A 5,559-nucleotide genomic window follows, 5' to 3' on the forward strand; every position below is an offset into this window, starting at 1 on the left:
GTTATTCTTTATCAACTTTGCCAGTTTCTCATTTTTAGGGCAGTAGATAGATAGAGATATATAACCGATAACATGATTAAGTAGAGATATGTAACCCACATTGAATGAGTTTTGGGCTAGGTCTCAAAGTTCGTTGACAAGAATGAGTGTAGATAATTTCCAAGTGGTTGGGAGGTGATGTGTTCTCCCTGTCATGTGTTCGTGTCACCGTGTTCCTCAATGGGGACAAGCGTGTGGCATATGTTCTTTGTTTTATATGTTTATTTGGGAAGGAAGCGTGTGGCATGTGAGCATGTATGTTACACACACTGCAACACGAAGTCAACTCCAAGTTGACTTGTACAATTTGTCTGTTAGTTTGACTTTTATTTTTAACACTTTGGAGTTAATTATTCAATGGATATGTTTAAGGGCATCTCTAATGGGGGTGTAAAATTACACCTCCACCTAAACAAGGCGCCAGCTTTTACCATGCTAATTGTATAGTATTGTATAAAATTTAAATATCCACGAGCTTTAATAAAATAGTGTAAAAAAATAGATTTTGAACTCTACGTCAGTTAAGCGACGCGTCCCTTTAATTTAAACCGTGGAGTGACGTCCGAAGCTTAAAAAATTACTTTAGAATTAGAAAGGGGCGTTATTCCGGTTATTTTCTACTAAAATATTTTTTCGGAAACGTCTAAAAGTGAGGCGAGGTTTTATTAACATCAAGCCTCATTTGTTACCTAATACTTTAATTTGAACTTCGGAAATTGGAGAGTTTTTATATTTGGGGTGTAAAATTTCCGCTCTATACGGTTTACACCCCCATTGGAGATGCCCTAATTGATGCTTTTGGAATCTCAGATAGGCAAAAATTTCTACAAATTGTTCAGACTTCTTCTAAAATTTTATAGAGGTACCCAATGGCTATTTATACATGTAGAATATTCTCAAAGCCTGGGAAGTGTGACATCAATCAATCGTTAATAACCTTACATACTCTGCCAATGTATCATTATTACTTTCGCAACTCCTCTTTCTTTGATATTTTTTTTAGTGAAATTCTTTAAAAGCTTTAGAGTGCCATACATTTTCTTTTGCATGGTGGAGAAACGTTTAATCACAATTTATCAAAGTGATGTTAGAAAATTGTCTCTGTGCTTGCCTTATCTCGTGTGGAATCTTACATAAATTAGTTCATGTATAAGGCATTGTTTCTCTGATAGTTGGTACTTGATAAATTCACATATATTCAAGACTTGGTCGCACACCGATTGCACGTTTATTTAGTTGTTCTTCTTTGGTTAGGCGTTTAGTCATTTTTTAAAAAGAGTGAGAAGAACGCATACCTTGGCGGCAGCTGGGGAAAATGTGGGGGGTGACAAAAGCCGCAAACGTACCAACATGGTTTAGTGGGTTTTCGTATGTTTTGTCCTCTACTTTACGCGTTCTTATTATAAACAGCTTTTGCACATATAATTAGTAAAGAGCTAGTCGATTTCCCACGGTCCACGGAACTCTCTTTCTGTGTTAAACTCAATGTTGAGTGTATTCAGTTTCTGTAGCCTATATCTCATTATATTTTGTATTGGAGTTCTCTGTCATTGAGTCATTGAGATTCTCCGCAGCGGTCATATCATTTTAGGAAATGAAACGGATAGACTAGCTTTGCCAGCATTCAAAACTCAAATAATTGAAGACCTAGGTTACATTTACACCCTTTCAAGGATAATTGAAGTTCACACGGATGGAATTAATTAATTTTTTAATTCTTTATTAAATTAGATGGTAAAATCAGAAATTCGAGGTAAAAATTAAATACAATATATGTCAATCATCATGTTTTGTTACTGGGAAGGAGTTGCCTGCAGTCACCCAAATCAAAGGGCCAGAGTCTTGGATCTTGGGTTCAAAGGTCTAGCCACGGCAATTATCTCCTCACATCGGAAATCCCTCTTTTTTGAGGACACTAGTCCTCCAAAACAACAGCTTCCATGGTGATATTCCTAAAGAACTTGGCTCATTATTATTCAGACTGGAAGATTTGCTTGCAAGTAACAACTCTTTGATTGGGAAGATGGACACAGCTTTCATCACTTTTGTGGAATGGCTTTACCTCAACGGGTGATGGACACCAGAGTCCAGAGGTGTGCGCCTATTATCAGAAGAAACACATGAGAAAGCTTCCAATTCAATGAATCAAATCAAAGAATGCTCGAGTGCCGTAATGAGAATTGGAGTAGCATGTTCTGAGGAATGGACCAGATGTCCTCAAGGAAATTGTATTAAAATAAAGAAGTCCTTTGGTTCATAATAATTTGTTTAGTAGTTTTCAGTCACTAGAAATAGGAAAAGTTCCTACCAAGAAAAATACAGGAAAAGTTTATGCTATATATTTCTGCTGGATTCAGCTGGATAATTGACGTCGTTCTGTTCAGTATTATCCTCTTTTAATACGCATGCGTTGCGCCATTCCTAATGCAAAAGACTTCAGGGAAAAATCTGGTTTGTGTATGTACATTCAGTGTTTTAAGATGCCTAATCGTGTCTAGATAGAAGCATTGTTTTAAAAGGCGTTTGAGGCGTTTATGCAATGGAAGCGTACCTTCACTGTGTGAGGCGTTCTGTAAGCGTTGAGGCAGGAAAAAATTTAGACCATCACTTTTTTTTTGAAATTTTCTATCATAGAAGTAGGGCTGTCAATGGGCTGGACCTGAACAGGACACACCTAGGTCCAAGTCCAGCCCAGAATATATATGAATTTTCGAGTCTAAACCCGGTCTAGGTTTTATTGGACAAGTTCGGATTCAAGCCAGACCTAGACCCGTTAGCAATACATGAAAACTTTTTTTTTTTTTTTTTTCCCTAAAAATCAATCAAATTTGTAAATAGCAAAAGTCAAATCCTCATCTCTTGTGTGGCAAACACAACACTGACCAATATTGTTTCCAATTTTATATGTATACTATTAGTAAACTAGCTTCGAACCCGTCCTACGAACGGGTGTCGTTATATTAAATTATTCTAAAAAATATTAGCAACTATGTAGATCTATGAGATATGGAAATTATATTAATCACTTATTCAAATTTCTTGCACCACTCTTAAAAAAAAAACTCCCCCCAAACCTTGATAAAACTCATCGACTTATTTTTGTTATTAGGTTTAATAATAAAAGTTTGATTAAAATTTTGTAAGAATGTCCAATATGGCGAAGATAATATTGAATAGTAAGGCATTTCTAATCATAATAAAAGAATTATAATAAACACTACTTAAAATACAAAACTATACCTGTCGAGACATTATATTCTCCCTACATATAATACAACTATGTTACAGGGTTAGTTCAATGCATTTGCATCAAATTTCTCATTTTATGTTAATTATTCTTTGATGCTAGTTCAATATAATTGCATCTAGTTTTTGATTTTCTATTAATTATTCTTTGAGGTTAATTCAATGTAGTTATATCAAGTTTTTTATTTTCCGTTAATTATTCTTTGATGTTAGTTCAATGCAGTTGTACCAAATTTATGATTTTCCGATAGTTATTCATTAAGGTTAATTCAGTGCAGTTGCATCTAGTTTTCAATGTTTCGTTAATTACTCTTTGAGATTAGTTCATTGCATTTGCATCCATGTTCAAATTTCCCATTAATTACTATTTGAGGTTAGTTCAATACATCTGTCATGCATCAAGTTCCTAATTTTCCTTTAATTATTTTTCGAGGTTAGTTTGCATCTAGCTTCAAATTTTCGGTTATTTATGCTTTGAGGGTAGTTCGATGCAGTTACATCCGATTTCGATTCAACTATTCTTTGAGATTATTTCAATGTATTTGCATCCATTTTTCGATTTCGAAATAAAGGATATTACATCCAATTTCTGATTTCCTGACCTATAGTTAATCTATGATTTTAGTTTAATGTAGTTGCATCCAATTTCTGATTTTCCGTTAATTATTCTTTGAGGTTAGTTCAATGTAGTTGCATCCAATTTCCGATTTTCCGTTAATTGTTCTGAGGTTAGTTCAATGCATTTGCACCAAGTTTTCAATTTTTCGTTAATTATTTTTTGAGGTTTGTTCAATAATGCAGTTGCATCAAATTTATGATTTTCTGTTAATTATTCATTAAGGTTAGTTTAGTGCAGCTGTATCCATTTTTCAATGTTTCGTTAATTAGTCTTTAGAAAAGTTCATTGCATTTGCATCCAGTTTTCGACTTCTCATTAATAACTCTTTGAGGTTAGTTCAATACATCTGCATCTAGTTTATGATTTATAATTATTTATGCTTTGAGGTTAGTTTGATGCAATTTCATCCGGTTTCTGATTTTCCGTTAACTATTCTTTGAGGTTATTTCAATGCATTTGCATCTAGTTTTGTGATTTCCCGCCAATTATTCTATGAAGTTAGTTCAATGCAATTTGCATTAAGTTTTTGATTTCCTGTTAATTATTTTTTGATGTTAGTTCAATGCATTATTTGCATCCAGTTTCCGATTCACCGTTAATTATTATTTGAGGTTTGTTTGATGCATTTTTGCATACCGTTTCCGATTTCCCATTAAATATTTTTCAAGGATTTTCATCCAATTTCTAATTTCTCGTTAGTTATTATCTGACGTTAGTTTAATGCAGTTGCATCCAGTTTCCGATTTCTAGTTAATTACTTTTTGAGTTTAGTTTATTGCATTTGCATAAAGTTTCCGATTTTCCGTTAATTACTATTTAAGCTCAGTTCAATGTATTTGAATCCAATTTTCAATTTCCTTTTAATTATCCAATGTGGTGTGTAATACAAACTTTCTACTGATCCATCTGAAGTGTCCTTGCAAACATGACATAAAAATAAATTATGGTTGATTTACTATATGAGATTATCAAAGATTATCCAGTTCCTGATTTCCCATTAATTATACTTTAAATTATACCTGACTCATTATGTGGGATCTTCATAGATTATCTACGAACATATCATGTCATATTAATTATTCAGAAAAATATATGCAACTATAAATGCATAATTATTATATACAAATATTATATTGATCACTTATCCATTGATAAAACCCCACGTACTCTCTATTAAAAAAAAATAACTCGCCATTGATAAAACCCTTCAACTTCATTTTGTTGTTTAATAATTGAAGTTTGATTGAAGTTTTGTGAGATTGTCTAATAAGACGAAGTTCATATTGAAGCTACTTGAAGAGCAAGATGTTCCTAATCATACGAAAAAAGATAAGATAAACTCCGTTTTAAATGCAAAACTATACTTATCGAGACATTCTCACAACATATAACACAACTATATTTTGGGGTTAGTTCAATGCATTTGCATCTAGTTTTTGATTTTATATTATTTATTTTTTGAGGTTAATTCAATGCAGTTGTATCCAGTTTCAGATTTCTTGTTAATTATTTTTTGCAATTAGTTCAATGCATTTGCATCCAATTTCCTGTTAATTGTTCTTCGAGGTCAGTTCAATGCATTTGCATCAAATTTCCGATTTCCCGTTAATCATTCTTTGATATTAGTTTAATACATTTGGATCCAATTTCCGATT

The sequence above is a fragment of the Coptis chinensis genome, chromosome 8 (assembly GCF_015680905.1).
Source record: "Coptis chinensis isolate HL-2020 chromosome 8, ASM1568090v1, whole genome shotgun sequence".
NCBI classification, from domain to species: domain Eukaryota; kingdom Viridiplantae; phylum Streptophyta; class Magnoliopsida; order Ranunculales; family Ranunculaceae; genus Coptis; species Coptis chinensis.